The sequence below is a fragment of the Astyanax mexicanus genome, chromosome 18, assembly GCF_023375975.1.
Source record: "Astyanax mexicanus isolate ESR-SI-001 chromosome 18, AstMex3_surface, whole genome shotgun sequence".
Taxonomy (NCBI): domain Eukaryota; kingdom Metazoa; phylum Chordata; class Actinopteri; order Characiformes; family Acestrorhamphidae; genus Astyanax; species Astyanax mexicanus.
The window spans coordinates 35455335-35475852 of NC_064425.1; the positions used below are offsets into that span (position 1 = coordinate 35455335).

General features: G+C 41.9%; 1 protein-coding gene across 4 annotated transcripts in view; it reads right to left on the reverse strand.

Moving 5' to 3' along the window:
• Window positions 1–6897: 6897 nt before the first annotated feature.
• strn4 (striatin, calmodulin binding protein 4) overlaps window positions 6898–20518 on the reverse strand; it is a 91905-nt gene continuing 78284 nt past the window's right edge. For 3 of the 4 annotated variants that reach the window (XM_049467397.1, XM_049467394.1, XM_049467396.1), the window contains exon 18: window positions 6898–10976. The gene's annotated coding sequence lies outside the window, so the exon portion shown is untranslated. Of the gene's footprint in view, window positions 10977–11427; window positions 12355–20518 lie in introns of those variants that run through there. The other variant, XM_049467395.1, reaches the window with a different exon arrangement.

Consider the following 20518-nt stretch of genomic DNA (forward strand, 5'->3'; position numbering starts at 1 on the left):
TTAGATCCAAAATTCTAAACGGCTCGCTCCGTCTCCTGGCTCAACCGCTGCGCCGCGATCCGGCTGGCTCAGCTTCCAACTCGTAAGTGCGAGCGATCTTTGTCACGTAGCTCTGGACTAATCTGCTTACTAACTTGTGATTGGTTGTATTTTTCCGCAGTGGGTGGCTCTGGACTAACTTACTTGATAACTTTTTAATTGGTCATATTTTTCCGCAGTGGGTGGTTAACTTGCTTTTTACTGGTGAGGTTGTGGCGTAGTGGGCGGTTCTTTGTACCGTCGCTGCCTTTCTAATAATACCATTATTTTATATTATATATATATTTTCTTTTTACGTTTCCTTATTTTTATTAGGTTATTTTCAGAGATAAGAACTTTTTTCTTTTTTTGAAATATCTAATTTTATTATTTCTATAATAATTCATTATCTTATGTTTAACTTATTAAATTCTTATAATCAGTGGTAATTATTAGGAATACTTTAACCTGGGTTACAGTGGGGTCATTCACAATGCTGGTTGCTTTGCGGATGCTGTGGGTGGTGTAAATGTCCGTGATGGAGGGGAGAGAGACGCCGATGATCCTCTCAGCTGTCCTCACAATACGCTGGAGGGTCTTGCGGTCAGAGACGGTGCAGGTCCCAAACCAGGCAGTGATGCAGCTGCTCAGGATGCTCTCAATGGTCCCTCTATAGAAGAGTGTGAGGATGGGTGGAGGGAGACTGGCCTTTCTCAGCTTCCGGAGGAAGTAGAGACGCTGCTGGGCTTTCTTGGCTGTAGAGCTGGTGTTCAGGGTCCAGGTGAGGTTATCTGCTAAGTGGACACCAAGGAACTTGGTGCTCTTAACAATCTCCACAGAGGACCCGTCGATGTTGAGTGGAGAGTGGGTGTGTTGTGCTCTCCTGAAGTCAACAACCATTTCCTTTGTCTTGTCCACATTGACTTGTCCACATGACTCGTCGCCTTTGGTGATGAGACCCAGCACGGTTGTATCATCGGCGAACTTGATAAAGCTGTTAGAACTGTGTTTTGCAGCACAGTCATGAGTCAGCAGGGTGAACAGCAGAGGACTCAGGACACTGCCCTGGGGGGCCCCAGTGTTCAGTGTGATGGTGCTGCCCCCGAACCGGACTGACTGGGGTCTCCCCGTCAGAAAGTCCAGGATCCAGTTGCAGAGGGGGGTGTTGAGGCCGAGCGAGCTTAGCTTCCTGATGAGGTTCTGTGGGATGATGGTGTTGAATGCTGAACTGAAGTCTATAAACAGCATTCTGACGTAAGTGTCCTTCTTCTCCAGGTGGGTGAGGGAGAGATGAAGGGTGGTGGTGATTTCATCGTCCGTGGAGCGATTGGGACGATACGCAAACTGCAGGGGGTCCAGTGAAGAGGGCAGTTGTGTCTTGATGTTCCTCATCAGTGTTGGGCACGTTACTTTGAAAAAGTAATTAGTTATAGTTACTCGTTACTTCTCCAAAAAAGTAACTGAGTTACTAACGGAGTTACTCCACTATAAAAGTAATTAGTTACCAGTAAAAGTAACTATCGCGTGAAAATCAATTATGCATTTACTATTATTATTAGAAAAATAACAAACGAAAATTAACCCAAAATGTTGACAAAAATATAGTCTAACGAATTTCAAAAAAACAAAACGAAATTCTCCACAGAACCAAAGAAAATTACTAAAACTTGTAATACTGAAAAACATGAAAAACGCATCTGGGGATGAAATTAAACAAACCAAGCCACACTCAAAGGAAATATGTATATATAAACAAAACAAAATAATGGACAAAAACAACAATTTAATGCCCGTTAAAATGGTATTAATATAACAGCTTCACCAAAAGGGAATAGAGCTTAGATCGGGCGCAAAAAATCCGACCCGACCCAGCCGGAGCCCGTGCACGTTCTGCCCGAGCCTGAACCATGAACTGTCATTATGAGCCGGACCCGATCCGCCCCATAAACTGTCTGTTTTCGGGCTGATTGAATGAGCGAAATATAATCAGAATTATGTTAATTTACACTGTAACATAAAAGCATAGAACTATTATTTAATTTAAATGTTTTTTTAAGAACAGCTACACACAATGCTGCAAGTCAAACGCGGAGGCGTTCACGTGCGCCCAGAGCTACGTGATTACATTTTTCATTATTATTATAGTTTAATTTTATTTTGTTTTTAATTTTTCTGTTCAGTAAGTTTTTAGGGTGGGCTTGCTAGCGCGAGCGCTTTACACAAGAACTAAAGGACCACGAGGTGCCGCGCGCTCGGCACAACACCCCGCTGTACAACTCCGCTGTACAACAGCGCTTATAAATAAATTAAACACGAAAATGAGGATATTCTATCTGTAATTTCAGTTCGTTTTAGTTAGTTTTATAAACACAAAATACAGTTCAAGATAGTTATGTTTTTTCCTTTTAATTACCGTTTTTATTAGATTCAGTTAACACAAATGTTTTTTTCACTTTCAGTTTTCGCTATTTCGTTCGCTGTAGTGAACAATAATAATTGGTTACTTAGCAACATTGTGATTATCACATCAGAGCTTTATATAAAATAAAAAATAGGAGCTAATAGGAGCTTTCTCTAAAAGAGGAAGCAGCAGCACCACAAAAACCGGAGCAGCTAAAAAGAGTTTAACGTCCTTAATTCAGAACTTGGGCTGTCCACGGCAATCACTGAATTAATTAGAGCAGCAAATCGTCACAATTGTGCCTCACTTCACCACGCCAAATCACAGGCACAGCGGCCAGAAGCTCAAGTTCACCGGACAGAGGATCGGTTAACCAGGGCAAAGCGAAGTAAAAAAAAGTGCGGCCAAAGTAACGTGCAGTAACGGGGTGTCGGAAATGGTAACGGCGTTATAGTTACAGTCAGAGTAATTAGTTAGATTACTCGTTACTGAAAAAAGTAACGGCGTTAGTAACGCCGTTAGTTTTAACGCCGTTACTCCCAACACTGTTCCTCATGACTAGCCTCTCGAAGCACTTCATGATGATGGGTGTAAGTACAACGGGACGGTAGTCATTGAGGCAGGACACTGTGGACTTCTTCGGCACGGGAACGAAGGTGGTGGACTTGAGGCACGTTGGGACAGTGGCGCTGCACAGGGAGATGTTGAAGATGTCCGTGAGAACATCTGTCAGCTGGTCTGCGCACTCCCTGAGCACTCTGCCGGGGATGTTGTCTGGTCCTGCAGCTTTTCGTGGGTTGACTCTGCGCAGAGTGTTCCTCACATCCACTGCAGTCAGGCACAACACCTGCTCGTCCGGCTTGGGCATGGTCTTTCTCGCCATCGTGTTGTTTTGTGCCTCAAACCGAGCATAAAAGTTGTTCAGGGCTTCAGGGAGGGAGGCATCATGTTCACAGGACGGTGGCATTGTCCTGTAGTTGGTGATTGCCTGGATGCCCTGCCACATACGCCGCGTGTCACCCGTGTCCTTGAAGTGGCTGTGGATTCTCTGGGCGTGTGCGCGCTTTGCCTCTCTGATGGCTCTTGACAGGTCGGCTCTCGCTTTCCTCAGGGCCTCCTTGTCACCCACTCTGAAGGCGGAGTCGCGGGTCCTCAGCAGCGCACGTACCTCAGCAGTCATCCAAGGCTTCTGGTTTGGGCGTGTAGTGATGGTCTTGGAGACAGTGACATCATCAATACACTTGCTGATGTAGCCAGTGACTGATGCTGCATACTCCTCCAAATCAACAGAATCGCCTTCAGTAGCAGCCTCCCTAAACATGTCCCATGCAGTGCACTCAAAACAGTCCTGAAGGGCAGAGATGGAGCCTGCCGGCCAGGTTTTCACCTGCTTCTGAACTGGTCTGGAGCGTCTGATGAGTGGTGTGTATGTTGGAGTCAGCCAAACACACATGTGGTCCGAGAAAGCAAGGTGGGGGCGGGGCTCCGCCCGGTACGCGCTGGGGATGTTTGTGTAAACAAGATCCAGCGCACTCGCTCCTCTCGTTGCAAAGTCCACATGTTGATGGAATTTAGGGAGCACTGACTTGAGATTTGCGTGGTTGAAATCTCCGGCGATAATAAACAGTCCGTCTGGGTGTTTGTTCTGCAGATCGCTGATAGTCCGATAGAGTTCACACAGAGCCTCTTTAGCATTAGCACCAATGCTAGTGCTGGGTGGGATGTAGACAGCAGCTATTAGCACGGCGGAGAACTCCCGTACTAAATAAAAAGGTCTGCACTTGACTATCAGGAACTCCACCGGCGGAGAGCAGTGTTTGGCGACAGTCACAGCGTTGTTACACCATTCCGTGTTGATGTAAACACACACGCCTCCACCGCGGGTCTTGCCGGATAGAGCCGCGCTCCTATCCGCTCTGAACGCGGTTAGCCCGGCTAGCTGAATGGCGCTGTCCGGAATGTTGTCGTTCAGCCACGATTCCACAAAATGGCACTTCCGCTGGGCTCCGGTGTCAGGAAACACCGCAGGCTGGCGGCCTGGGTCTCTTAGCAGGCTAGGCTCAAGTAGCGTCTGCAGAACCTCATCTGGTAGCGTGTTTTCTGGCTGATTTCTCCACTGTAGCAGGGTCTGGCGGTGGTAGAACATGTGCACGGGTGTTCCAATGCACATATTTGCAGGAAATAAACGGAAAAAACGAAAATAGTAACACAAAAGCACAATTTAACGGACCCGGAGCGGCCGCTGCGTGTTAACGCGCCGCCATCTTGGGTGGGATCAGCACTGAATATTTCACAAATATTTGTATGAATACATTACAAATATGTGCTGCTCAAAAGCTTTATGGGGAATAATAACCCTTTTTATTCATTTAAATTGGGAAAACACACTTAATACATGGGAACAAAAAAGTATATGTAAAAGTGTTACTTAGTATTATCGACAGCCAGAGATTGCTTAAAGAACCATCATGTCTATGTTACCTTTTGTTTCTCATTTTGTTGCTAGAGGAAGATCAGCACTTACTGAAATTTCGATTCCAGAAAAAAGCTTTGAATATGTTTTATTGTAATAATAAAGTGACGCACCACATTTACCTGACATAACATTTTGACCAATATTTACTTTCACACTCTCTATACACAACATCTCTATCAGCTTCAGTCAGGATCTTCACAAAGCCATTAATTTGGTTTCTTTTCAGGAATAGATTTGCTTCCTGATATTGATAATATATTGTTTATTGATTATATATACTAGGGTGACCAAACATCCGTATTTCCCGCGACATGTCCATATTTCACATCCTGTCCCGGGCGTCCCGGGTTTTTTTCAGAAAGTGAGGAAATGTCCTGGTTTTTAAATTACCTTCATCATTGGACCAGAGAGCAGTAGACAGCGTGACTATCAGCGTGGAGTCTCTCTCCCTCCCCACCCTTCCGGTGCAGTCTCACAGTAAGAGCACCCCCCCCCCCCCAACCCCCCCAGCAGGTACAAATGAGAGGCAATTAGCAAGACAACCCCTATAAAGGAGTGGTTCTGCAGGTGGAGACCACAGACCTTTTCTCTGTTCGCATCCTTTCTGGCTGAGGTTTTGGTCACTTTTGCATTTAGTTAGTTCTCTCACCATAGAGGTAGCATGAGGTGGTATCTACAACCCATAGAAGTGTTTAGGTAGTGCAGCTTATCCAGAGCATGGAGCAGATACCAGGAGACAGGCCTGTACACCAGGAGACATGAAGGGGGCCGTAGGATGGCAACAACCCAGCAGCAGGACTGCTACCTCCTCTGTGCAAGGAGGAACAGGAGGAGCAGAGCAAACTGACCTCAAGCAAGCCGCTAATATTCATGTTTTTGTTCAATTTGACAGAAACAGAGTCCATGAGGGTGGTATGAGGGCCCGACCTCCACAAGTGGGGCTTGTTCTTACAGCCCAACACTGTGCAGGGTGATGAAAACTAAATTTGGCAGATTTGCCATTGGCGGCCTGTGCTCTTCACAGATGAGAGCAGGCTTACACTGAGCACATGTGACGGAGTCAAGAGACGCCATGGAGAACATTCTGCTGCTGCAACATCCTACAGCATGACTGGTTTGGTAGTGGGTCAGTAATGGTGTGGGGAGGCATTTCTTTAGAGGGCGGCACAGACCTCCATGTGCTCGCCAGAGGTACCCAGACTGCCATTAGGTACCGGGATGAGACACTCAGACCCATTGTGAGACCATATGCTGCTGCAGTGAGCCCTGGGTTCCTTATGATGCAGGACAATGCTAGGCCTCATGTGGCTGAATTGTGTCACAGTTCCTGCAGGATGAAGGCTATGCTATGGATACTATGGACCGGCCCGCCCGTTCCCCAGATCTGGTGTTGTAGGGAGGTCATACAGGCACGTGAAGGCCACACACACTACTGGGCCTCATTTTAACTTATCTTGAGGAATTTCCACTGAAGTTGGATCAGCCTGTCATTTGCAGTTTGAGTCTGAGTATTATTCCAAATCCAGATCTCCATGGGATAATAATTTTGATTTACATTGATAATTTTATATTATTTTGTTCTCAACACATTCCACAATGTAATATATATATAGAGAAATAAGGAATATTTTATTCATAGGATTTTAGGATGTGTTATTTTAGTGTTCCCTTTATTTTTTGAGCAGTGTATATACATATGATATGATATATGATAGGATTATAGGATATATTGGAGAAACCTGCCTTTGATGCTCTCCTGAAACTGATGTCCTTAATTTTTGGCAGGCCAGTTGCTCTTATTTGTTCCTTCCCATAATAGGGCAATTACTTTTGCAAAGTTTAATTGCTGGGTTATTCTGTGAAAGAATAAATACTTTTCTCTATGGTTCCCTTTAACATCTAGTTTATTTAGACAAATAAGCCCAAATATTGACCTTTTCAGCAAATATGCTTAAAATCTGTAAAAATCTAATAACAAAGGACACATCATCGTTCTGCATAATATGTACAAAATCTTTATTTTTTTCTCCAAATAACAAAACACCTGCACACAAATGAAAATTAAAGAACAGTAAATGTATGTAAATTTAATTTTAATTTAAAGCTAGAATGCAGTTTAAAAATGTGTAACAAAACAAAATAAATAAAAGGCAGGTCTTGGAGTTAGAGCATAATGTTTAAATGCAGTTTAATATGATTTACAATATATCACACAGTGATAAATTGCGATTAAGAAAACTCAGGAATAATCAGTCCTTTTACCATGACTTTTTCATATCAAACAACCAGTTTATTCAACAGTCCCCTCCCCCAAACAAGCAGCTCCTAAGCCTAGAAAATGATAATTTATGACACTATTGTATACGTACACTTCAATCATTGGAATCACAATAACGAAAACTTTTGGAGAAAAATTCAAGAGCTGTGGCAGCTTTTCTTTATTTATCAAATAATTTCCCCATAGTATGCAGTGTTGTTACTTTGATATTAAATGTCAGTATGAGTTTCAAATGTGAAATTTCCCACAGACTCGTGCCATCTGGGGTCTGCTAGAGATAATCTAGATAATTAGTTTAATTGGAAACTAAATAATCCTTTTTAGGTTCAGGTGTAGTGTAGAATGATGCTAATCATTAGCGTGCATTGAAGTTTCTCCCAGTAAAGCCAGTTCATGTGTTGATTTATTGAGCAGCTAACTCATCATTTAGCACAAATGGCATCAGGTCAGATTCATCCTGATGCTAACCACGAGTAAAACGTGTGGCACAATAATAAAATTTAAGTCACACTGCAGGGTTTTACCCTCACCATCTAATGACCAGGGGGGTATTCCAGAAAGCTGGTTCAACAAACTCCAAACCTAACCCTGAACTCCGAGTTGACTTACCTCACCGCGTCATACTCCGAGTTTTCAGTCCACAGCAGCTGATCAGAGTTAGGTTACTCAACTCTGATTAGGTTAACCCCAGCTGAAGCGCGTTCAAGGGAGTCAGTTTGGGCAAAAATAGCTGACAGAGTCAACTAGTCAAACATAGTCCACAGTGGTCTGACTTGTACACAACTACCTAACATTGTTACTTTTATCAAGCTTAGTTGCCCTACAGTTGATTGTGGTTTTGTAGCTAATAGGAAAAAGGCTGAGGTAAGAAAAACAGGAGGGATGACACCATCGCCACCTTTTACCCAGGCAGAGGAGCTGGCACTTTCACAGAACAGTGGAGGCCCATCACTCATGGAATCATTAATGGAGGAGAAAATAAGTTTGTGTAATGTGTTAAATATTAGTCCCTTTTTTTAAGTAGTAAATTTATGATCAGTACTTGTATATTAATGCTGTGGAAGCATTTTGTGTTTACATAATCCCCTTCATTTAAGGCAGGTGCTTTAATTGGAACGTGGGTTCCATCCATGCATCCAATGACTCTTGGAAATCCTAAAATATTATTTTAATAATATAATTATTTATTTATTTAATAAATATAATTTTGCAGAGCTACTTATCTTCCACTTCCCATTTTTCTGATAATTTTGTAATTTTTGTTATAAAGACAACCCTGCAATTCTGTGGAATTCCTCTTTAATGTTCATTAAAGGCTTATGCCCAGGAACACCACAAAACTGGACAACAACTGTTTTAAAGTTAGGCATACTTTAAAAGGCTGATCCACGATGTGGGATATTTTAAATGTTTGGCTTTAAAATATTGTTTAGGTATAACATTGACTGCGAGGAAAAACGGTAACGTTCAAGGAGAAACTAAAAAACACGTCTAATCTGGGTCTAATTACTCGTTCAGGACGGAGAGCTCTGTGAATAATTTGCGCTTCAATATCAACTGGATCCGTTTGCATGAGAAAAGTGGCCGTAACCCTGAGTTCGGAGTAAGCTAACCTGCCAGCGAGCAGGTTAGCTTCAGAGCGTAAGTTGCTATAGTAACTGACTCAGGTTCTCTCTAAGCTTGGTTTCTGGAACGGAAAACTCTGAGTTTCCGTTAACTCTGAGTTTACTTACCCGGTTTTGTCACTTAACCTGCTTTCTGGAATACCCCCCAGCACTGAGCACCTGTCTGAGTGCCAAACAGAGTGAAATCCTTACAGGCCGAGCAATAGTATTAGAGCAGTAACATGAAAAAAGCCGAAGCACTGTTTGGTAAAATACAGCAACAAACAGTGACAAAAATAAATATACATGTTTGGTAAATAATAAAAGTATCATATGGTCTCCAATCTAAAAACAGTCACTTTGACAAGAAGAACAATGTAGGCAAAACATCCCCATAAAAATGGAATGAAAATTTTTAAACATTTAAAACAAACTGCATGTTTACTCTGAGTTTAAGCTTATTTTTTATTCTAACAGAGTAAAAGAATAGCATCTCTTTAATCTAATTTATTGTGATGAACCGTGCAGAGTTTGCTTGCTGTAAAATCATTCTGGAGTAAAACAATTTGTTTCAACTCTTATTTGTGATGTCGGTCTTGCAGTGTTTACTCCACAGATTTAACTAACATTAATAAGGTTTTATTGCGTGTACAGCATGGAGAGTAGACAGTAAATCTTTACAAACACTGAAAAAACATTTACAGCTGGGTTCACCTGTTATCTTCATTAATAAAAGAGTACACTGAGGTGATGTCTACTGTTAACATTGTGATAAATCTGACAGTGTGCTTTATGAATCTGGCCATACCATCCATGGTCAACTTTATGTTTAGTTTTTTTTTTTTTTGTCTGGGAAAGGTACAGTACCAACCTGAATCCTTTAGCTAACTTCACATCAAAAGGATCTACTTTTTCAACCTTGGCTGAGTTAAAATATTGGGAATGCGCTCATCAGTCACACTGGTCAATAACTCGTGCATTGGAGTGTTTAATCATAAACAGCTAACTGTTAAAATTAGAGTGCTGAAAATAGATAATAAATCCATTCTGAGGAAAATGCCTTACCCTGTTCCATTACCAATATGCATTTGGCACTTCCCTTACAGTTTGGTTTCCTCCCTCAAACTGATCTTCAAACATAATAAAAATCAAAATACTTCTTACATCACTTTTGAAATTTCACTCGATCGGCTATCGTTCTGAAGTCATAGGAAACTGTCTACTGGATGGTACAACTTAGCAACGGCAGGCTAAGGCCAGGAACGAATACTTTTCACCCGCTTACACCAACAGTTCCCTGATTCAGAAGAGCTTAGCACCAAGATTTGGGAGACAGTGGGTTATGTACAGGGCATACTGGGATAGTGTCACATTATTTACAAAACACATTTCTTGCACTAACCCAGCCAACAACAGTCTGCAATATAACGTTCCTTACATATACTTACTGAAAAAAGACAGTGATTCATCCGCCAACAGACCACTGCCTGTAAATGTGACCAGTGTGAATATGAATCATTCATAGCATACACTCAACAGACATAGCTAACACAAAACTTACAGAACTGTACAGAGAACGCTGGAATTCTAAGGCTTTCTGTGTGCAGATGTGAGGCCAAAGTTAAAGCTATGAGATTTGCTGTACTGCTGACAAAGTGGCAACTGAAGACTGTAGAAAGTCCTTCACAGCAGTCTTTGGAATGAAATGCATCATTTGCCCACAGCACTGGACAAGACAGCTGTCTTTGTCATTTGTGGAAATATAAAGATCTTCAAAATGTACACTGACTGAAGTACGAGCTGAGAGTGGAGTCTGGGTGGTAGTTCCAACCCCCACCCCAAAAAAAACAAAACAAAACACTGAAATAGTTGTGTGTTGGTGTGAGGGTGTCTTCATCCATCAGCAGAATGGAAGTCCCTCTATACACACAGAATGTGAACTAGTGCTTGTGCGGATAAGTAAGTAGCAAAACTTCTGCATTAATAACTGCTTCTACCAGCAGAGGACAATTCCTACAGCAGTGTGTGAGGCATTAAAAGAAAGAAAATGAATAGGAGCAATGGAGTGCCATGTTTATCGCACAGGCAGAGTTGTGCTGTATTTTCTGTGCATGCGTGTGTGTGTGTGTTATAGATGTGTGTGGGATTATAAGCATGTTTCACACTTTAAGCCCAAATGTAGAACAGAAGGTGTGTCCCCTGAAAAAGAGAACAGGAAGAGAAAGAGAGAAAAATGAGGAATTGGATATGAAGGTGGGAGAAGGTAATGAAATAAGCAATAAAGGCTGATGTAGAACTCTGACTGTACTCTGGGCTCATTTCCCAGATCTAGATTAAACCTAGTATACAAAGAAAAGTAATTTCTTAGACATGCAAACTAACTCTGTTTACAATCCATGCAGTTCATTTCAAAACATATTCTTCTTAAGAATTTGGGTAATTTAGGTATTACTATGTTTGTGTTAACACAGTCAGACAATAAACAGCTAACTTTTTTATTTATTGGTTTATTTATTATTGCTTTATTTATTTAGGTTTATTTATTATATAGTGAATGTTACTACCACTTGTTAAAGCAGTTGAATTTAACGTGTGAATGGAGGGCTGGAGGTGGACTTTACCACCAAGATAGAGACATATATATCCAAGGTAAGTGCCAAATCCCCAGTGTTCTTTATTAAATGCTCACAGCATCCATAAACATAGATAAATACTCTACAAAACAAAAAATAAAAAAAATAAAGGTAGTGAGGTCTTTCTGACTTGACAGCAGTGAGTGAAAGGTTACAGCTGCCCTGCTGTCAAAAACGTAACCTCCCTCTACACAGCCATTAGCAAAGAAAAAAAGGCACAGGACTCTTTATTCCTCCCAGCTGTCAGGCCTACATACATCAAAAACATGTTTTTTAAATTCATAATCTAGTTTTTTTTAGTACATACACAGTGCATCCGAAAAGTTTTCACAGCGCTTCACTTTTTCCACATTTAGTTATGTTACAGCCTTATTCCAAATTGTATTATATTAATCACTTTCCTCAGAAATCTACACAAAATAAAACTCTTGAGAGTTCTAAAAATGTATTAAAAACAATTAAAAAAAGAAAAAAAAAAGAAATTACATTTACACAAGTATTCACCATGAAGCTCAAAATTGAGCTCAGGTACATCCTGTTTCCACTGATCATCCTTGAGATGTTTCTACAGCTTAAATGGAATCCACCTGTGGTAAATCCAGTAAATTGGAAAGGCACACACCTGTCTATATAAGGTCCTACAGTTGACTGCATGTCTGAGTGCAAAAACAAAGCATGAAATCAAAGGAATTGTCTGTAGACCTCAGAGACTAAATTGTCTCGAGGCACAAATCTGGGGAAGGATACAGAAAAAATGCTGCTTTGAAGGTCCCAGTGGCGTCCATCATTTGCAAATGGAAGAAGTTTGGAACCACCAGGACTCTTCCTAGAGCCGACCGACAGTCTAAATTGAGCGATTGGGGGAGAATTGAACATCTCTGGAGAGATCTGAAAATGGCTGTGCACAGACATCTCCCATCCAACCTGATGGAGCTTCAGAGGTACTGCAAAGAAGAACGGGGAAAACTGACTAAAGAGAGGTGTGCCAAGCTGTGGCGTCATATTAAAAAAGACTTGAGGCTGCTGCCAAGGGTGGTTCTACAAAGTATTAAACAAAGGCTGTGAATAATAATGTAAATATGATTTCTTTGTTTTTTTTATTTTAATACATTTTCAGAACTCAAGAAAACTTTTTTCACATGGTCATAATTGGGTATTTTGTGTAGAATAAAAAAAGAGATTAATATAATGCAATTTGGAATAAGGCTGTAACGTAACAAAATGTGGAAAAAGTGAAGCGCTGTGAATACTTTTTGGATGCACAGTATGTAATTAAATGTTGAGTTTTCACTTGTTAATTTTTTTACTGTTTGAGGTATACTCCGTTTAAAGATCCAACATTATACAAAGTTTACTTTATGCCTAAATCCAAAGAAAAAACAAACCAAAAAATGGAGGTTTTAGATCTGACGGTGGAGGTTTTAGTTCTGAAGGTGAAGGTTTTGATCTGAAGATGGAGGTTTTAGTTCTGACGGTGGAGGTTTTAGTTCTGACATTGGAGACTTTAGATCTGACGGTGGAGGTTATAGATCTGACGGTGGAGACTTTAGTTCTGACGGTGGAGGTTTTAGTTCTGACGTTGGAGGTTTTAGTTCTGACGTTGGAGGTTTTAGATCTGACGGTGGAGACTTTAGATGTGACAGTGGACGTTTTAGATCTGACGATGGAGGTTTTACATTTGATAGTGAAGATTTTAGATCTGACGGGGGAGGTTTTAGATCTGACGGTGGAAATTTTAGATCCAACGATGAAGGTTTTAGATCTGACGGTGGAGGTTTTAGATCTGATAGTGGAGATTTTAGATCTGACGGTAGAGATTTTAGATCTGACGGTAGAGACTTTAGTTCTGACGGTGGAGATTTTAGATCTGACGGTGGAGACTTTAGTTCTGACGGTGGAGACTTTAGATCTGACGATGGAAATTTTAGATCTGACGATGGAAATTTTAGATCTGACGGTGGAGGTTTTAGATCTGACGGTGGAGGTTTTAGATCTGACGGTGGAGGTTTTAGATCTGACGGTGGAGGTTTTAGATCTGACGAAGGAGGTTTTAGATCTGACGAAGGAGGTTTTAGATCTGACGGTGGAGACTTTAGATCTGACGATAGAGATTTTAGATCTGACGGTGGAGATTTTAGATCTGACGGTGGAGGTTTTAGAACTGACGGTGCAGATTTTAGATCTGACGGTGGAGACTTTAGATCTGACGGTGGAGGTTTTAGATCTGACAGTGGAGGTTTTAGATCTGACTGTGGAGATTTTAGATCTGACGGTGGAGACTTTAGATCTGACGGTGGAGGTTTTAGATCTGACAGTGGAGGTTTTAGATCTGACTGTGGAGGTTTTAGATCTGACGGTGGAGGTTTTAGATCTGACGATGGAGGTTTTAGATCTTATAGTGAAGATTTTAGATCTGACGGTGGAGGTTTTAGATCTGACGATGGAGGTTTTAGATCTGACGATGGAGGTTTTAGATCTGACAGTGGAGGTTTTAGATCTGACAGTGGAGGTTTTAGATCTGACGGTGGAGGTTTTAGATTTGATAGTGAAGATTTTAGATCTGACGGTGGAGGTTTTAGATCTGACGGTGGAAATTTTAGATCCGACGATGGAGGTTTTAGATCTGACGGTGGAGGTTTTAGATCTGATGGTGGAAATTTTAGATCCGACGATGGAGGTTTTAGATCTGACTGTGGAGATTTTAGATCTGACGGTGGAGATTTTAGATCTGACGGTGGAGGTTTTAGGTCTGACGATGGAGGTTTTAGATCTGACGATGGAAATTTTAGATCTGACGGTGGAGACTTTGGATCTGATGGTGGAGGTTTTAGATCTGACAGTGGACGTTTTAGATCTGACGATGGAGGTTTTAGATTTGATAGTGAAGATTTTAGATCTGACGGTGGAGGTTTTAGATCTGACGGTGGAAATTTTAGATCCGACGATGGAGGTTTTAGATCTGACGGTGGAGGTTTTAGATCTGATAGTGGAGATTTTAGATCTGATGGTAGAGACTTTAGTTCTGACGGTGGAGATTTTAGATCTGACAGTGGAGACTTTAGTTCTGACGGTGGAGACTTTAGATCTGACGGTGGAGACATTAGATCTGACGATGGAAATTTTAGATCTGACGGTGGAGGTTTTAGATCTGATGGTGGAGGTTTTAGTTCTGACGGTGGAGACTTTAGATCTGACGGTGGAGACATTAGATCTGACGATGGAAATTTTAGATCTGACGGTGGAGGTTTTAGATCTGACGGTGGAGGTTTTAGATCTGACGGTGGAGGTTTTAGATCTGACGGTGGAGGTTTTAGATCTGACGATGGAAATTTTAGATCTGACGGTGGAGGTTTTAGATCTGACGATGGAGGTTTTAGATTTGATAGTGAAGATTTTAGATCTGACGGTGGAGGTTTTAGATCTGACGGTGGAAATTTTAGATCCGACGATGGAGGTTTTAGATCTGACGGTGGAGGTTTTAGATCTGATAGTGGAGATTTTAGATCTGATGGTAGAGACTTTAGTTCTGACGGTGGAGATTTTAGATCTGACAGTGGAGACTTTAGTTCTGACGGTGGAGACTTTAGATCTGACGGTGGAGACATTAGATCTGACGATGGAAATTTTAGATCTGACGGTGGAGGTTTTAGATCTGACGGTGGAGGTTTTAGTTCTGACGGTGGAGACTTTAGATCTGACGGTGGAGACATTAGATCTGACGATGGAAATTTTAGATCTGACGGTGGAGGTTTTAGATCTGACGGTGGAGGTTTTAGATCTGACGGTGGAGGTTTTAGATCTGACGGTGGAGGTTTTAGATCTGACGATGGAAATTTTAGATCTGACGGTGGAGGTTTTAGATCTGACGATGGAGGTTTTACATTTGATAGTGAAGATTTTAGATCTGACGGGGGAGGTTTTAGATCTGACGGTGGAAATTTTAGATCCAACGATGAAGGTTTTAGATCTGACGGTGGAGGTTTTAGATCTGATAGTGGAGATTTTAGATCTGACGGTAGAGATTTTAGATCTGACGGTAGAGACTTTAGTTCTGACGGTGGAGATTTTAGATCTGACGGTGGAGACTTTAGTTCTGACGGTGGAGACTTTAGATCTGACGATGGAAATTTTAGATCTGACGATGGAAATTTTAGATCTGACGGTGGAGGTTTTAGATCTGACGGTGGAGGTTTTAGATCTGACGGTGGAGGTTTTAGATCTGACGGTGGAGGTTTTAGATCTGATGAAGGAGGTTTTAGATCTGACGAAGGAGGTTTTAGATCTGACGGTGGAGACTTTAGATCTGACGATAGAGATTTTAGATCTGACGGTGGAGATTTTAGATCTGACGGTGGAGGTTTTAGAACTGACGGTGCAGATTTTAGATCTGACGGTGGAGACTTTAGATCTGACGGTGGAGGTTTTAGATCTGACAGTGGAGGTTTTAGATCTGACTGTGGAGATTTTAGATCTGACGGTGGAGACTTTAGATCTGACGGTGGAGGTTTTAGATCTGACAGTGGAGGTTTTAGATCTGACTGTGGAGGTTTTAGATCTGACGGTGGAGGTTTTAGATCTGACGATGGAGGTTTTAGATCTTATAGTGAAGATTTTAGATCTGACGGTGGAGGTTTTAGATCTGACGATGGAGGTTTTAGATCTGACGATGGAGGTTTTAGATCTGACAGTGGAGGTTTTAGATCTGACAGTGGAGGTTTTAGATCTGACGGTGGAGGTTTTAGATTTGATAGTTAAGTTTTTAGATCTGACGGTGGAGGTTTTAGATCTGATGGTGGAAATTTTAGATCCGACGATGGAGGTTTTAGATCTGACTGTGGAGATTTTAGATCTGACGGTGGAGATTTTAGATCTGACGGTGGAGGTTTTAGGTCTGACGATGGAGGTTTTAGATCTGACGATGGAAATTTTAGATCTGACGGTGGAGACTTTGGATCTGATGGTGGAGGTTTTAGATCTGACGATGGAGGTTTTAGATCTGACGGTGGAGACTTTAGATGTGACAGTGGACGTTTTAGATCTGACGATGGAGGTTTTAGATTTGATAGTGAAGATTTTAGATCTGACGGTGGAGGTTTTAGATCTGACGGTGGAAATTTTAGATCCGACGATGGAGGTTTTAGATCTGACGGTGGAGGTTTTAGATCTGATAGTGGAGATTTTAGATCTGACGGTAGAGACTTTAGTTCTGACGGTGGAGATTTTAGATCTGACGGTGGAGACTTTAGTTCTGACTGTGGAGACTTTAGATCTGACGGTGGAGACTTTAGATCTGACGATGGAAATTTTAGATCTGACGGTGGAGGTTTTAGATCTGACGGTGGAGGTTTTAGTTCTGACGGTGGAGACTTTAGATCTGACGGTGGAGACATTAGATCTGACGATGGAAATTTTAGATCTGACGGTGGAGGTTTTAGATCTGACGGTGGAGGTTTTAGATCTGACGGTGGAGGTTTTAGATCTGACAGTGGAGGTTTTAGATCTGACGGTGGAGGTTTTAGATCTGACGATGGAAATTTTAGATCTGACGGTGGAGGTTTTAGATCTGACGGTGGAGGTTTTAGATCTGACGGTGGAGGTTTTAGATCTGACGGTGGAGGTTTTAGATCTGATGGTGGAGGTTTTAGATCTGATGGTGGAGACTTTAGATCTGACGGTGGAGGTTTTAGATCTGACGAAGGAGGTTTTAGATCCGATAGTGAAGATTTTAGATCTGACGGTGGAGACTTTAGATCTGACGATGGAGGTTTTAGATCTGACGATGGAAATTTTAGATCTGACGGTGGAGGTTTTAGATCTGACGGTGGAGGTTTTAGATCTGACGGTGGAGGTTTTAGATCTGACGGTGGAGGTTTTAGATCTGATGGTGGAGACTTTAGATCTGACGGTGGAGATTTTAGATCTGACGGTGGAGACGTTAGATCTGACGGTGGAGACGTTAGATCTGACGGTGGAGACGTTAGATCTGACTGTGGAGGTTTTAGATCTGAAGGTGGAGGTTTTAGATCTGACGATGGAAATTTTAGATCTGACGGTGGAGGTTTTAGATCTGACGGTGGAGGTTTTAGATCTGACGGTGGAGGTTTTAGATCTGATGGTGGAGACTTTAGATCTGACGGTGGAGATTTTAGATCTGACGGTGGAGACGTTAGATCTGACGGTGGAGACGTTAGATCTGACGGTGGAGACGTTAGATCTGACGGTGGAGACGTTAGATCTGACTGTGGAGGTTTTAGATCTGAAGGTGGAGGTTTTAGATTTGACGATGGAGGTTTTACATCTGACGATGGAGGTCTTAGATCCGATAGTGAAGATTTTAGATCTGACGGTGGAGGTTTTAGATCTGACGATGGAGGTTTTAGATCTGACGATGGAGGTTTTAGATTTGATAGTGAAGATTTTAGATCTGACGGTGGAGGTTTTACATCTGACGATGGAGGTTTTAGATCTGACAGTGGAGGTTTTAGATCTGACGATGGAGGTTTTAGATCTGACAGTGGAGGTTTTAGATCTGACAGTGGAGGTTTTAGATCTGACAGTGGAGGTTTTAGATCTGACAGTGGAGGTTTTAGATCTGACTGTGGAGGTTTTAGATCTGACAGTGGAGGTTTTAGATCTGACAGTGGAGGTTTTAGATCTGACAGTGGAGGTTTTAGATCTGACAGTGGAGGTTTTAGATCTGACTGTGGAGGTTTTAGATCTGACTGTGGAGGTTTTAGATCTGACGGTGGAGGTTTTAGATCTGACGGTGGAGGTTTTGGAACTGACGGTGCAGATTTTAGATCTGACGGTGGAGACTTTAGATCTGACGGTGGAGACTTTAGATCTGACGGTGGAGACTTTAGATCTGACGGTGGAGGTTTTAGATCTGACGATGGAAATTTTAGATCTGACGATGGAGGTTTTAGATCTGACGGTGGAGATTTTAGATCTGACGGTGGAGACTTTAGTTCTGACGGTGGAGGTTTTAGATCTGACGGTGGAGGTTTTAGATCTGACGATGGAAATTTTAGATCTGACGGTGGAGGTTTTAGATCTGACGGTGGAGGTTTTAGATCTGACGGTGGAGGTTTTAGATCTGACGGTGGAGGTTTTAGATCTGACGAAGGAGGTTTTAGATCCGATAGTGAAGATTTTAGATCCGACGGTGGAGGTTTTAGATCTGACGATGGAGGTTTTACATCTGACGATGGAGGTCTTAGATCCGATGGTGAAGATTTTAGATCTGACGGTGGAGGTTTTAGATCTGACGATGGAGGTTTTAGATCTGACGATGGAAATTTTAGATCTGACGATGGAAATTTTAGATCTGACGATGGAAATTTTAGATCTGACGATGGAGGTTTTAGATCTGACGGTGGAGATTTTAGATCTGACGGTGGAGACTTTAGTTCTGACGGTGGAGGTTTTAGATCTGACGGTGGAGGTTTTAGATCTGACGATGGAAATTTTAGATCTGACGGTGGAGGTTTTAGATCTGACGGTGGAGGTTTTAGATCTGACGGTGGAGGTTTTAGATCTGACGGTGGAGGTTTTAGATTTGATAGTGAAGATTTTAGATCTGACGGTGGAGGTTTTAGATCTGAAGGTGGAGGTTTTAGATCTGACGATGGAGGTCTTAGATCAAATAGTGAAGATTTTAGATCCGATAGTGAAGATTTTAGATCTGACTGTGGAGGTTTTAGATCTGACGGTGGAGGTTTTAGATCTGACGGTGGAGGTTTTAGATCTGACGATGGAAATTTTAGAGCTGACGATGGAGGTTTTAGATATGACAGTGGAGGTTTTAGATCTGACGGTGGAGGTTTTAGATCTGACGGTGGAGGTTTTAGATCTGACGGTGGAGGTTTTAGAACTGACGGTGCAGATTTTAGATCTGACGGTGGAGACTTTAGATCTGACGGTGGAGACTTTAGATCTGACGCTGGAGACTTTAGATCTGACGATGGAAATTTTAGATCTGACGATGGAGGTTTTAGATCTGACGATGGAGGTTTTAGATCCGATAGTGAAGATTTTAGATCTGACGGTGGAGACTTTAGATCTGACGATGGAGGTTTTAGATCTGATAGTGAAGATGTTAGATCTGACGGTGGAGATTTTAGATCGGACGGTGGAGACTTTAGATCTGACGGTGGAGACTTTAGATCTGACGGTGGAGACTTTAGATCTGACGGTGGAAATTTTAGATCTGACAATGGAGATTTTAGATCTGACGATGGAAATTTTAGATCTGACGGTGGAAATTTTAGATCTGACGGTGGAAATTTTAGATCTGACGGTGGAGGTTTTATATCTGACGGTGGAGGTTTTAGATCTGACGGTGGAGACTTTAGATCTGACGGTGGAGGTTTTAGATCTGACGGTGAAGATTTTAGATCTGAGGGTGGAGGTTTTAGATCTGACCGTGGAGACGTTAGATCTGACCGTGGAGGTTTTAGATCTGATGGTGGAGGTTTTTGATCTGACGATGGAGGTTTTAGATCTGATAGTGAAGATTTTGGATCTGAGGGTGGAGGTTTTAGATCTGACGGTGGAGACTTTAGATCTGACGGTGGAGACTTTAGATCTGACGGTGGAAATTTTAGATCTGGCGATGAAAATTTTAGATCTGACGGTGGAGGTTTTAGATCTGACGGTGGAGGTTTTAGATCTGACGATGGAGGTTTTAGATCTGACGGTGGAGGTTTTAGATCTGACGATGGGGGTTTTAGATTTGATAGTGAAGATTTTAGATCTGACGGTGGAGGTTTTAGATCTGACGGTGGAAATTTTAGATCCGACGATGGAGGTTTTAGATCTGACGATGGAGGTTTTAGATCTGACGGTGGAGGTTTTAGATCTGACGATGGAGGTTTTAGATCTGACGATGGAGGTTTTAAATCTGATGGTGGAGGTTTTAGATCTGACGATGGAGGTTTTAGATGTGACGATGGAGGTTTTAAATCTGACGGTGGAGGTTTTAGATCTGACGGTGGAAATTTTAGATCTGGCGATGAAAATTTTAGATCTGACGGTGGAGGTTTTAGATCTGACGGTGGAGGTTTTAGATCTGACGGTGGAGGTTTTAGATCTGACGGTGGAGGTTTA